At 41.1% G+C, this 15494-nt stretch overlaps 1 protein-coding gene and 1 pseudogene across 2 annotated transcripts in view; both read left to right on the plus strand.

The window, feature by feature from the left end:
- Positions 1–15494, plus strand: part of DPP6 (dipeptidyl peptidase like 6) — a 1666940-nt gene that overhangs the window by 451467 nt on the left and 1199979 nt on the right. The window lies entirely within an intron of this gene.
- Positions 10706–10821, plus strand: LOC149474397 (U2 spliceosomal RNA; annotated as a pseudogene).

The following is a 15494-nucleotide window of genomic DNA, read 5'->3' on the forward strand; positions in this document are numbered from 1 at the left end:
CACTTAGGCATTACAACTTTGACATGTGTTGCAGTGCGCCACAATGCACAGTAACACGCTACCATGTGCTGTGGTGCACTGCATCAGAAAAAAGCGTGCATGTCTTTTTTTGTCTGTTTTGGTGTGTTGAATTCAACCTAATTTGACTAGGTATTAGCTTCTTGCAGTCTACTGTACAGTCTATACAGCATATCTCAGAGCTTGGAAAGAGAAACAGCACAAGGATCCATTCAGGTGCTTTAAGGTTTGCAGAGATTGCTGTTGATACTGATCTTGAACTCCTTTTGACATTTCCAACTAGAAGGATCTACAGAAGACTTCAGAATCATTGTTGCTAGTCAAAGATCCCTCTTCGCAGGCTGTGAACAAAGGAGAATCTCTTTAGCTGTCAAAGAGTGTAGATTTATAGACCCCAGAACCTCTAGTCATCCTGGCCAGCACTGAAATTACGCCTGTATGCTTAACACAGTTTTCTTCAGGCTGTAAATATCCCAGAGTGTCAAAAGAGTGTTAAAAGTTAATTTCATGCACCGATGCCTCTCTCTTCTCTGACAACTTTTGTCTCAGCTCCAGCAGTGTATTGACGATTTGCTATGGGGACCTATGCTGTGGGGTCTGTAGTTATGCCCCTGATGCATACATTAGGTATGCCAAATCCTAATTTAAAGTGATATTAATGCTTACCTTTATTTCAATTCCTGATGGTGAAAAAATAACATACATTGTATGCTGCTTCTTTCAATATTGCAGTACTTTAGATTCGGATGGGCCATTCAGCACTTGTGAAGCTCTCCTTTATCAGGTGGCTCCTTTACCACAAATCACACTCTCCCTAGCAGGAAGTTTGGGGAAGCTGTGCTTAGGGGTCTGGAGAAGGGCATCTGTGATTTGCACAGTATATAAATGTGTGGGCACAAAAAAATGTCCTGTACAATGTCTCACTTTTTGCATAGAATGCATTACTTTTAAAGCAGCTGTTTAATATTACTTTAATAATGCAATAAAGAATTGTTTATGCAAACTAGATAAATTTCTTTCAGCTGGCATTGCCTGGTTTAGTCAGCAGAGGGCAGAATTTACTGCCTAACAATTTTTTTTGTCTGCACCAATTGTGGAAAGACGTTTCTTGCAGGCTCATAAAGGAGAGCAGCAGACATTACTGCTGAAGAGATATATTTCATTGTGAGTGTACAAAAATAGAAGTCGTTAAAGTGATTTTCCTGGAAACCTCAAAAGATCAGAGCCAAACTAAGGCCAACATTTCTATTTCCTGGTAGATTCATGGTCTTCTTAATTCTTAACTCAGTTATAAAAGCCATTATCAAAGTCTATACTTAGTACAAAGATATATTATATATATATATATATATATATATACACACACACACAAAGTGTACGTCTCCCAAAATATACCCAGCAACCTTTTAACTGACCATAACTTGACTTTTAGTTCTGTAAAACACAGATTCTCTTTGGTACATACGTCAGGGGTGTGCAGTAACATTAATATGTGTTTCTTTCATCTGCTTATTTCCATTGCCAAAGGCTTTTAAAGATAGCAAGCTGGGAGGTGACCCCTCCGTTCTTAGGGAAGTTATCTAAGGACAGCTCATATTTCAAATGGCCTTTTCTTAGCCAAACATCGTTTGCCTTTATCAATGTTAGTAAGATATCATACGATTTAACCACTTGCCTTCCGAAAGATTTACCCCCCCCTTCATGACCAGGCCATCATACGACCTATAAATTGAATCTTGTTTTACTTCAATAGCATAACATTTTAAAGCAGATATTATAATAATCAGAATTTTGTTTCAGAATTAAACTGCTACACACCAGCTGAAAGTTAATGTCACATTTACTGTGGGAGTGTTTTTTCTGTACAGTGGGTTGGGAGGGAAAGAAAGAAAGAAAGGGGAAGTGCTTTCATAAATATTTTGCCCAATCTAAATGAGTAATTGGGAGGATCATCAGAATATAGACATTAAATGTACATGTATTTATTAGTTAAATAAAAATTTTTTTATAGTGTTAATGCTATACTTATATCTAAGTCTAGGATGCATACTGTGTCATCAATCAGTTGTACATGGCATCTCTCCAGCCCTTCCCTTGCTATCAGTCACCGCTGTCCTGCTTCTATTATACAGGTAGACGTAAAAAACGCGGAGAGGTATATAGAGCAGCCAAAATCAGAAGCAGGGAAATGAATGAATTACACACCAGCCAATAACCTCTAAGGACGGGAGCTGAAAATCTGTTTAGCTGTGCAGGATATTGGATTTACTGGCCAAAAAAAGTTTAGTAAAGTTTTGTGCTTTAATAGTACAATAGTACAAGCCAGACTCTGTTGGTTTCACATAATATGGAATCTGTTACAAAGAATGCATTTCAGTCAGGGGCGTATTTATCGCAAGGAAAACAAGGCGTTTGCCTAGGGCGGCATATTTTACACAGGGGTGGTGCCTGTGTCTTTCTCTCCCAGGGTGGTGTTGGTTGGTGTCAGGCTTGCGCTGCGGATTGCAGCGCAAAACCAAAATACACCACTGATTTCGGTTAAACACTAAACCTTTCCTCCATACAGAAAACATTTGGTAAAAACCTTGGCCTCAGCTGTATGAAAATATATTTTAAGGTTCAGTAGGTATTAGTAACTGGTTTAAGTAATTATCTTTTTCACCCAGAACTCATAGAATGAGGCTTTTGAGACTTAATTAAAGAGGTCATCACACTTGAACACAATGTTTACACCTACCATGGCAATCCACCTTGCACGTGTGTTGGCACTGTGATAAAAAGGGACCCTGCTAGAAGTCTGGTGGTCATGCCCCTTCCAGCCTTTTGGTTTTCACTATGTATGAGCAAGTCGTGGATGCCAACATCAGAAATTGCGGCATTCTCTCTGGTCTCAGGCTCTATCTCTATCACCAGACCTCTTGCTCTTCTTTCTCCTCGCCATCAGAACTGTTATCCCAAGACATTGGTAGTCAATCCTCCCCTCTTTGATTAAAGAATGGATCACCAAAATTACTTACTTGCAACATATGGAGGAACTGATGCATTATTACTCAATATATTTAAACAAAATACAGTATCTCCACCTGAAGCATGTGGATCTCTCTCATGAGCTCTGCTGAATTTAGGAACTTTCTGGTGTAACACTGATCATTAACATACCAACCGGGAACAAACACTGCCTCTTCCCACATGGACACCACCCACCATATAACCAGCTCTCTCCCCTTTGATCCTAAATAATACTTTCCTTCTGCTCACTCTACTCTCTCCTTTCTTTCCATCTCTGATACAGTACATGGAATAATTTGAATATATACATTATCATGTCTCCTTCCATGATAGCCTATAGAGCCATACTGAATCATGCTCTATATATCTCAGTTTACTATCAGGCTCTGGGCTTTCTGAAAAATCGCCTCATTAATTGTTGACTTTCGTTTGACCAAAAATGGTTACAATGTACATCTGTACTTTATTTACCATTTGTATACTTTGAAAATGCTTTATAAACCTTTAGGCTAGGTTCACACACTGCTGTGATCCAATTTTGATCCGACTTTGTAGTGCAACTTGGATGCTACTTTGAAGTGGTTTGCATAGTCTGTGGGGCCAAAATTGTGCTGAAATTGCACCAAAGTAGTGCAGGAACCTTTTCCACAATTGCACCATGCTGAGCTGCATTGATGTAAATGGGCACCATTAAAAAAAATTGTATTTGCTTTGTCATGAAATCCTGTGCAACTCAAGTCGTATCTGAAATCGTACTGGTGTGAATAGAGTCTTACTATTCAAAAAGTCTATGGAGTGAAGGAGAACTGGGAACTATGCTCTTCCATTAGGGATCAAATATAATAGGCCGGTTAAAGACACTGGCCCTGTTACTCTTACGAGTGAGTGACCCAGTCACTTTTATGAGCCAGGTTTAATATATACTAGACTATAGTTTAGATCATTAAAAGACATATTGTGTCTGCATATTGCTATTTGACTTTTCAAATAAACCTAACAATGCATGTAACCTGACAACAGGCAAGTCTATTTGCATTTTTATAGACTGCCCCCCTTGTAAGCTTGTTAACCATACAAATTCCTATTCCAGTTAATTTCTCTTCTGCAAGCTCTTCTACTTGCAATAGCCACACAAAAGGACTCAAAATCCTGTATTATGTCTCCCTCCTGGGCTTCTGTATGTTTATAGATTTTGAGATTCTTTCAATTGATCTCTACATCTCAATTGAAGCTGCCACTGTGAGTGTAATAGGATTGTGGGGAAGAACGTTGACTCTCTCCTGATATCAAAATTAAGAAAAGAGATCAGGGGGATAATGTTTGGGTTGTATTTCTCTGTTTCACTCTATGTACATTTCATGTATATCAGCACATTCTACATTTCACTCACTTACCCTTTAATGACCCATACACTCAATTTTTATTACTTAATTAGGCTTAGTACGACTACCAGTGTGAATGATTAATCCTGTTAAGGATTAGGATTTTGTTGAAGATTAAGTACAGCTATTAGGATGAAGAAAATACCTACAAAGGTTTGATCGAAGGGTCATTTTAAAGCTTAAAGTGTATCTATACCCAAAACTTTTATTTTAAAGCAGAGCTATAGGCAAAACTTTTTTTTCCTTCATTTTCAATAGAGTAAGGGAGGGTAATAATCCATGTTAGTTTATTTTTTGCCATCTGTGTCCCATTAGGGAGATTTCCCTTCACTTCCTGTCCCATTGCCAAAACAAGAAGTGAGAGATAATTCCCGCATATTAAGGGGATACCTTGGGGACCCCCAGGTCACCCGAGCAAGTGTCTCCATTGGAAAATTTCCCCTCTATTACTTTTCTGGGGACAGCACAAAATTTGGGGTTTTCTATATTTTACCTTTTGATGATAATGGTAAACAGGAAAAATAGGAAGAATCTCCCTAACGGGGCACAGACAGCAATAAAATTTGATAGTTGTTCTTATCCATCTCTACTCTATTAAACAAAAAAAATTGCCTTTAGTTACACTTTACGTTTTTGATAAAATGGGGGAAAGTTAAAACCCAGGTCAGGTTTTGCTGCTATCCGAGGCTCAGTTACAGAGATTTCTGAGTGAAGGAAAATCTGCAACAGAGAAAGAGACAATTAAATGCTGGCAGAGGTTCCAGCATTCTGCTACCTAACCTGAAAGCATGTTTACTGCTGTCTGTGTTGATGTTAGAGAGATTTCATCTTTACTTCCTGTCCTGGGGACAAACTTTAGCATACAGGAAGTGAGGGAATCTCTCCAATGTAAAACCTGCAGGAGTTTAAATACTTCTCAACTCTATCCAAAACTAAAAGCAGATCTTGGCTATAGACACTTTATTAATATAAAAAAATACTTGGAATATTGTCTCCGCAGGTGTCCTTTGTTTTATAGAAATGCATTTGACGTTACCACACCTCTTCTCTAACTCATCCAATCAGAAAACGCCTTGTATTTATTGAAATAGATGCAAGGTGTTCTGTGAATGGAGGCAGTGCCAAGAGAGCTACCCCCTTGGCTCAGACGGGAAGACACTTGCGCAGGATTTGGATGATCTCATCTATCACTGGAGTAGCGCTAACTCCTAAAATGATTGTTCTCTTCCTCAGCAACCCCTCAGTTTGAACGCCTATGTGTGAAGACATCTGCAAACCAGCAGATCATTTCTCCATGTCCAACCGTGTTGCAAAGTCAGTTCATTCTTTTAGCTGTTATACTGCCATGATTGCTTTACCATTGGAGACTGAGGCTTTGCCACATAATAAAAATCAACAAGAATTGAATCTTGTTAACACCAGGAAATGTACATTAAGTAGGGAACACTTACACACTCGCACCAAGAATATTGATGCATAATAAATAGGGGTGTTTTAAATATTGCCATGATCCACTAACAATTTTCGTTTGTCAGATTTCCAGGTAATTCCAGTTATCTTCACACGGCTAAACACTTAGTAACCAAAACAAGGGTTACACTGTGGTAAAATGAATCTCCAGGTTATTCTTAATGGATAAGTTTACCTTTTAGACAAAAATAATAATTGCAGGTAAAAAAATTGTGCATTTATTATTTTTGTCTACAGGAGCCTGGAAAGCATTGCACAAGCAATCATTAGATCGCTGATGCCATGCAGGTCTCCTGCAGACCTGTCAGAATATCTGCTTGCCGTACGGGATGTATGAGGAAGCAGATATTCTGACAGGAAGCTTTAATGAGCTACCACGGTGCTCCACAGGTGAATTTATCCTTTAAGACTTCTCTGTTTGGAGCACACACCTCTGATCATACAATGCCTGATATTATTTAAAGCTCAGTATATAAGTCTTGTGAACCTGGTATGATGGATAAATGATAGCTGCCATAACTCACTTCAAACCCAACTCCAGGAAATTTAGTTTTTTAGGTCTCCCCCCAAAAGTAATAAATCAGCATTGGTTGCAATACCTACCACCTCTCTAACGATGTCCCCCACAGAACGCAGGAATTGCTTTCCTTCACAAGGTGTACTCAGTTTTTAGTGTTGCTTGTTACCCAACATTTTTTCAGTCGTGGCAGACTTTAAAATATGCAAAATCTCAAGGCACCCCAGTCTAAAATGTAAAAAAAGTAAATTAACTTATGAATGTGAAACCTGAGCCTGGAAAAATGTACAAATTTGATGAAATGAACTTCAGATCAGAAGCCCCATTCACATCAGAGGTCCTTCCATCATATCAGAGGCCCCGTCATCATACCAGAGGTCCTTCCATCATATCAGAGGTTCCCTCATGACATCAGAGGTCCTTCCATCATATCAGAGGTTCCCTCATCATACCAGAGGTCCTTCTATCATATCAGAGGTTCCCTCATCGCATCAGAGGTCCTTCCATCATAGCAGAGGTTCCCTCATGACATCAGGGGTCCTTCCATCATATCAGAGGTTCCCTCATCATACCAGAGGTCCTTCTATCATATCAGAGGTTCCCTCATCGCATCAGAGGTCCTTCCATCATATCAGAGGTTCCCTCATGACATCAGAGGTCCTTCCATCATATCAGAGGTTCCCTCATGACATCAGAGGTTCTTCCATCATGTCAGAGATCCCCACATCACATCAGAGGTCCCCTCATCACATCAGAGGTCCTTCCATCATATCAGAGGTTCCTTCATCACATCATAGGTCCTTCCATCACATCAGAGGTCCCTTTATCACATCAGAGGTCTTTCCATCATGTCGGAGGTCCCATCATCATAGCAGAGGTCCTTCCATCATATCAGAGGTCCTCTCATCACATCAGAGGTCCTTCCATCATATTAGAGGTCCCCATTTCACATCAGAGTTCCCCCTTCACATCAGAGATCATCCCATCATATCAGTGGTTCCCTCATCACATCAGTATCCCCCCTTCATATCAGAGTCTCCCCTTCACATCAGAGTTCTCCCTTCATGTCAGAGGGACCCATTACATTAGATATACTTCCAGCACATCAGAGGTCAACAAATCACATCTGAGCCCCCCTTAACATCAGAGGTACCATAATATCATAAGTGTCCTTCTTCACATCAGAGTCCTTCCTTCACGTCCTTCACGTCACCCCCTGATCACATCAAAATTCTCCCATACATCAAGGGCCCCCAGCACTACAAAGTTCCCCCATAACAAAGTCAGGGGGCCCCCCATCACATCACAGGTACTCCCTGGACATCAGTGGTCCCCTTATCACATCAGAGACCCCTTCACATCAGAGGTCTCCCAATCTCATAAGTCCCCCCCTTCACATCTGAGTCCCCCCTTCACATCAGAGGACCCCCAAATCTCATAAGTGCCCCCCCTTCACATCAGAGCCCCCCATCACATCAAAGTCCTCTCATACATCAGAAGCCCCCTAGCACCATAAAGTCCCCTCCATAACAGAGTCATAGGTCCTCCATCACATCAAAGCCCCCCCGTATACATGAGAGCTCCTCATCACATCAGAGTACTTTCATAACAGAGAACACCATCACATCAGAGCCCCCCATCACGACAGAGTTTCTCCCCCCACCCACCACACAGTTATCTCATCCATCTCTAATTTAGGACAAACTAAGTCTCATGCTTGCGGCACCCTGGGGAAACCCAAATGGCATGCCAGGGTGTCACAGCACCCTCGTTGAAAACACATGTAAGATGGATGGTCACACTTTTCAGACTTTACTGTCTGCATGCCTATTGCAGTTCAGTGACTCCCTACTCAGTCAAGATGAAATCTTTGGAGCTTACACCTTTAAAAGCAGGTCGGCAATGATGGCTTCTATGTCGTTATCTCCACCGGTTCCCATTATGTTCATATACACACGTTTTGTAGTTTTTATACATGATTTCACATAGGAAATAATTGCTTTCAAAGATATAATAATGAATTAAATTCTGTATTCTAAAGATGTAAATTCTCAAATCTTTGCTGGACAGAATACACATACTATTACTGGTTCTGGCAGTAGGAAGGTAAATAGAATACAGTGGTGACAGTATAATTCCTTATTGTTTTAAATCCCTCAGTCTATTTGATATTTTTATTTGCACACTCTGGATGCCAGGGTTTGGTAATAATCGCTATGTTTGATTTGAGTGCATATTGACTCGGTCCCCTCAAAGCACAATCCCCCCCCCCCCCAATTTCTGTTTTCTAATGGAATCTCCCACAGGCTTCTTATATCTCTTGAGGACTTCCGCAGGGACATCTCTGAAGTTAAAATCCCGGCTCCAACCACCTGCTGTGGCCATTATGAGGAGGTCTCACTCTCCCTGTTGGACTTTTCATTTATGTTTTGAATTGAAAACATAGCAGAAAAAGTTAGAATACATCCAATGATTTAGACTCCAAGACGTGGGTAGCAAAACCAAGAGCTCCAACAAAGACATCCTGCCAGGGGTTTCACCCATATCTGAAATATCGCTTTCTGGTGGACTGAACTCCAGGTAGACCGTGAAATACACAGTATATGTCACCTTTATTATTGGCTAAAAGACATTTAATTCTTGATTCATATATTGTACTTCTTCCAGTCAGCACAGTTAGACTGGCATGACACCACTGTTATGGTGGCAATGCACACAGTTTCTTTTCCAATTGATCTATCCTGAATGGAATAATTAATCTATAATTAATCTATAATTGATTGATATACCAGAAACAGGAAAGTGGACTTTCTGGTATATCAAGTGGACAATAGTTGGAAAATATGCTAAAAAGTTATGATTGCATTTGTACTACCATGCAATCTCATGATGTGGTCATTCAAAATACGAGCAGATTCATGACCAAAGCATTTCAGTGCTGCTATTTGATGCAAAATAATTTTCCACCCCAGCCAATCAACTCAGTATGATCAAATTTGATCCAAATCGAGTCTTGATCAACCGAAGAGGAAGTTATAGATATTTGATTTGCATAATAAAATTGCAGCATCTATGGCCACCATTAGAGTTAAAACAGACTTCTCCCTTCCTCTTCCACCACTATTTATTATATATGTGTTGTAAAATTTAAAAAAATATTATTACTTGCCTTCTTTTTTTCACTCAACATTTCCTAATTCTTCTTTCTGGAAATCTGTGCTGCCATTTCAAATGTAAACGTCATCAGTGGTCAGCTTCTTTATCCATGTTTTTGGTGTCAGTTCACCAATGAGACCAGTGCCAGATCTCCTACATGTGTTGTATGTGATCAGTTGTGGTTTGTTATTGTTTACACATTGCCATAGCTGTTGCTACGTGAGCTACCCTACACTTGCTGCCAAAGCAATGGCATTGTATGAAAAATGTAGATATTGTCTATGGAAAAAGGAACTTGCCTCTGTGATTTCTGAAGATATCATAGTTTACAAATAGGTTCTTCCTGGAAAGCACTGATGATGTAGCTTTCCCAGGGGGCAGCTGGAAGGCACTGGCTAAGGCTGGCCATACATGATACAATTTTCTTGTACAATATTCTAAATAATCTCCTTTAGAATTACCTTCACCTATGTAGCGCAAGGGCCTGCCTGATTGGATACAAATTGCTGTTTAGTTTTGACCTTATATTATATGTTTTTTGGTATATCTAAAGGAAAATTGTACAAGAAAATTGTATCATGTATGACCAGCTTAGTGAGACCTGAAAGAACTTGGTAGCACAGCTCCAAGCAGAAGTATGTCCTTTTTCCCCATTGTCCTCGGGTATAGGGGCACTGTTGATCAAGTGGTCTCACCCAGCGACAACAATAATAGGTATCTTGAATGCTGCTCTCCTTTCTGACCCATGTAGAGTGCATTATATGACCTCATCCAGAGTTTCTCCACTGACCACGCCCTCTAACGCATTTTGCCCTGCCCACCAGGGCTTAGTCATAGAATAAGCCCTGTGGGCGGGGCAAAATGCATCACGGGACATGGTCATTGGAAGCACTGGCTGAGACCGTATAATACACTCTACACAGGTCAGAAGGGAGAACGGAATTCCAGATGCATATGGCCAGCTTAGGTCATGATCACTGGGAAGTACATTCAAATAAAAAGTACATTTCTTAATAAATCTTTATATAGTTATTTGAATGCAGTATGTTTAAAGGATGAGGATGCAGAACTGCCTGAACAGAGGTGCTACAGTCATGCCGCCTCTCTACCTGCAGCCTGCTGATTAGTAAAGCATCAGTAACAGGAGCCTCCTATCGCTTCTCGGCCTTTTGGCTAAGATCAAGTGTAGTATCTGTTCTTATCAGTGTCCAGTGGGGGTGCTCCCGACCATTCTAGCTTTGCGGGGATAGTTGTTGTATAGTACCCTCACTGGTATGATGGGGGTCCGGAAGGCTAGTACCGGAGGGACAGAAACCAGGGAGCGCCATGATTCGTTCTGGGGCCTTGGGAGTAATTCCTCTGGGAAGACTGGAAAGACCCAGTACCTCCTGATTTGGACGGATCTACCTTGGTCTGGCCAGGGGCTGGGGACGCAAAAAGTCCGCAAACTCAGTGCCCCCTGGGGAAGACGCTCTCAGGGGTGTCACTAGTAACACTTGGGTGTGGGACCCCACGGTGTGAAAATGACACATGGCCACTGTTTTTCACCTCTTTTTGTACAGCGCCCTAAGGACCAGGTCTTTTGGCTAAGTCCAGGGCAATTTTTGCTACGGGCCTCAGGGCCTGGTCTGTGCACAATTCGGCACGGTACCACTTTTTTATTTTTTTTTTTTTCTTTATCTTTACCTTATTTATTATGCACTCCCACGTTTTGTCACTTTTTACTTTACTTATGTGTGTGTTTTTCACGGATGGAGGGTGTGGGTCCTCGGGCCTTACCTGAAGTCTAGGGGGAGGATGGGTGGCCCTACGGTTCCTTCCTCCCCTGATCCCTAGGGGGTTTTCTCTTCGGGAGAACCCCCTTGCCTAGTACTGGATGTCCGGCTTTGGCTGGGCATAAGGAACGGTGGTCCACCTGGCCTTTTGGCCAGGAGGACCAAATGGGAACCTTGTCCCTGTCAGGAGCTTCGTGCCCCGGGGGATCGGGTGAACGGTCCAACCCTTCCGGGGGTAGGACAAACACACCCCTAAGTGCACTTTTTCGTGTGGTGTTCGCACTTGCACATTTTTTGTGATCACTTACGGGTTTTTCGTTGTAGTTTGCACGTTTGCGGACTTAAAGAGAAAATCAGTAAGAGGAGCAGACTGACAACTCATGGGGCCCCCAGGCAATAGGGGATCATGGGGCCCCTGTTTCCTCGCCCACACCCAAAAAAACCTATAAAAGGTACCAGGGGCATCTCATGGGGCCCCCTACTGACCCCGGGCCCTGAGGCAGTGCCCGTGAGCCCGAATGGTGAGTCAGTAACAATCATCAAGTTTACTCAGTCTACTCATGTTGGCATGTTCCCTGTTAGCACATGTATGTAGCAGAACCTGATTGACTCCTAGTGCTGCCCACCCCTCTCCCAGTCTGAGTTCTGCTCTGCAAGGAGTAAAAGGCTTGTATATAAAAAGATTTGCATATGTATGGTAATTACATGTAAAATGCAATAAATAATTTTTAGACCAATATACAACTGGATAAGATGCTTTTTGAGGTTTACTTACTAGAGTTGGTGAGTGCAAAATTAGGTGCACTTCTGCGTAGAAACCTATCAGCTTCCACGTTTTATTGCCAAAATTTAATTGAACAAGCTGAGATTAGCAGCTGATTAGCTACCATGCACTGCTGCACCAGATCCTGAGTGAACCAGCTTTAGTAAATCTCCCCCTTTATCTTTATTATATATCTGTTTAAATGATATGAACTAATGTTGAACTCCAGGCAAATATTTTTTTAAAAATCTTTTACTTTTTATGTTTTAAAAAATGTATTTTTGAAAAAAAAAGCCAGTATAAGTACCTGAAATCTGTCATTTTAATATCTGTCCATATTTGCCAGGACTGCTAGTGGAAATGTCAGCACTAAGAGCCAACCAATGCTCTATAGAATTGCAGATTGCTGTCAATATACCACTGGCAGGAGGACAGAACAAACAGATCACCTCATCTGCATACTGCTGCTCCCTTTGTGTCTATTTAGTAGGTTGAAGTTTCAAAGTGACACAGGAAGCTGCAAAGCTGAAACAGGGAGCACAGCAGTCCCTGGTAAGAGATTGTTGATTCAGGGGAATATCCAACTGCTAAGGGGATACGTAAGGAATTTGTTTTCCCCTAGTGAAGCTAATTGGGCCATGCTTTAAGGCTTTTTTTTGCCTTCCTCTTGATCAAAAGTGAGTATAGGGTTCTGTATATGGAAGTTTTATTTATTTATTTTTCTGTTGGTTGAACTAGATGACTTGTTGCTTTTCTTCAGCCTAACTATGTAATCATGAAATATTCAGTGTGGCAGGTATGTAAATCAAGACATCCTAAATAGAATTAGAGTCAGAATTGAAATATTTCACACATGTATTTTTGTCTTGAGTTCTGCTTCAACACCACTGCACTCACTCTTGTTATCCCCAGGGAAAGATCCAACAGATAGGCACCTATGTTTTAATTAGCTGTAGTAATTTTTAGACTAATTTCTAACTTAAATGTGTGAATGGTGCCTTAGCAACATATGTAAATAGTGTGCTTCTATGTTCCAGAGATTTAAGATGTGAAAGGAACCATATATCTGTGTGGGATTCATTAGTCTTACTTCATATTGATTTAACCAGGCAGTAATTGGTGCTGCTGGTACCTTCATGTCAGCCTGAAAATTATGTCATCCTGTGTTGCAATAATGTTATGTGAAAGAGAAGATTGCATTTTCTACCTCTAAGTAAACAAAAACAAGGAACAAAATATACACCAGCTTCAGCTCCAATTATTCCCACTAGGTGGTCCATGATAAACTTGTTTCGGGTCCAATGTTATGCTGTATTTTGCTTTTACAGGTGTCCAGTCCAAGTCCCTGGTTTTTAAGCATCCAAGTCACTGGATTGTTGCATGCTGTGAATCCATCTAAACGGCTAAAATCCTGCTCATTTTCTCTTCTTAGTGATCAATGGCATTGTTTTTTATTGAAGAATTGTGAGAGTACCCACATTCTAGGTAATTGTTAGCTAAGAAAGGTAATTTTAGACACTCCCCTGTGATAATTAATGTAAGGACAGCTCTGAGGCCAACTCGTTATTCAAGGTTGTAGCCTTCACTGAATAGTGAATAGAGTCCATGCAGATACAGACACTGCCTTTACATCACCTATTTGGTATTTTAGTTTTCAGCTTCTGTAAATTGGCTTGATTGTTTTTGTTGTGGGAGGGTTGGCATCACAAATCTTGTCAATATTCCCTACAATGGAAAGCTGAATGAACACATTTATAATACTGCATGTACTGTATATTAAGCTGTTCAGCTCCGTAAACTCTGGACAGGCATCTGGTAGGAGGAAAGCTTCAGCATGCTCACTTCTTGATGATCACCGAAATAACATGCAGTGCATGGCCTATTTCACACGGGTGTGCCAGCAGTCTGTTTTTTTACTTGTTATTATACTGATCGAAAATGGGCTTCAATGTATCCCTATGGATGGCTGAATGTAAGTGGACAGGTGTCTGTCTATGTCTGCCTACAGACCGATCAGAAAATGTTTGTGTCCAGGTCCGCTCTACCTGACCTGATAGGGTGTTGACAGATATAGGTGGAAGTACATCTGCTTACATCTGGACACCCTATGGATTACATGGGTTTGCTTATTTCACCACCAAAAGATGGAGGAAGAATCTAAATGGACACAAACATTACATGTATGACTCATCAATATGGATCCCCACCAAAAAGACTTATGGTGCGACTCTAGGTTCCTCTGTCCAAATTATGGTGACTTACACTGAGGGTGCTGGCTTGGGAAGAGCCCACCCAGGCTCAAAATGTTCAGTATAGGAAGGAGAAAACTCCCAAACGTAGCATGCAGCAAGATCCAACAGTCACTTAGATGAAAGCACCCTCAGCCCAGCTCCATCCAGACCACACTCACTGATGTACTTCACCGCGGCCCCAGATCTTAGTCATAGAGGTGGGGATTTAATATGGCAGGGGAAAATTCCCCCAGCCTGAATGGAGCTGGGCTGAGGCTGCTTTCATTTAAGTGACTGTTGGATCTTGCTGGAGTGTGGTGTTTGGGGGTTTTCTCCTTCCTATCATGGATTTGGATGTCGCTTATGTGACTCTGTTGATCAGACTTAGCAGGGGATCAGTCTAGGATCCACTGCTGAGACAGAATGGATAATGCCTGCGTAAAACGGACCTAAAGAGCTAAATAGCAAGTCTGTAGAGTTGAGCAAACGGCTAAATATATATGTGCAATATATATAGGGAAGCTATTTTACCTGCCAAAGGGTTTGTATTTCTGTCCATACAGTCCTAAGGTTTAAGCTCTGTCTGGCAGGACAAGAGACCTTATCTTTCTTTCCTACAGAACGTAATACATATGGGGCATGCTCCTTCCTAGCCTAAGGCCATCCAGTCAATAAAGGAGAAGAAGGTGATATCATCTCTTTGTCACTCTGCTCTATCCTATTATTATGATCCTTGTTAGCACATGATCCTGTACATATTAGTGATTAACGAGCTGACATAAGTTGTGATTTTATATAAAATTCAGCTTTAATGGCCAAGCTAAGAGACTTCTTTTAACGCCCATGTGTAGGACACTTAAAGGTTTCAACTTGCACACACATACATTGTACACATTTTTCAGTTTGGTCCTAATTCACAGTCCATGGAGCATGTCAAGAAAATCTAAGCACATATTGTCAAATAAATACTGGGCAGGGGTACACTTGGTTGCAACTACTACACATTTTTATATTTAATTTATTATACTATACTATAGTCATGGCTTTTTTTTTGCAGATAATAGATGCATGAACTCAACCACGACCCCCCCAAAATCCCCTTTCACTAACAGCGGGAGGGTCTTAAAGGGGCATTAAATACCAGAAGTGCATTAGGTACTGAGTGCAGAGTTG

This window comes from Staurois parvus, unplaced genomic scaffold (genome assembly GCF_062004578.1).
Source record: "Staurois parvus isolate SC_StPar_1 unplaced genomic scaffold, SC_StPar_1.0 ptg000005l, whole genome shotgun sequence".
NCBI lineage: Eukaryota > Metazoa > Chordata > Amphibia > Anura > Ranidae > Staurois > Staurois parvus.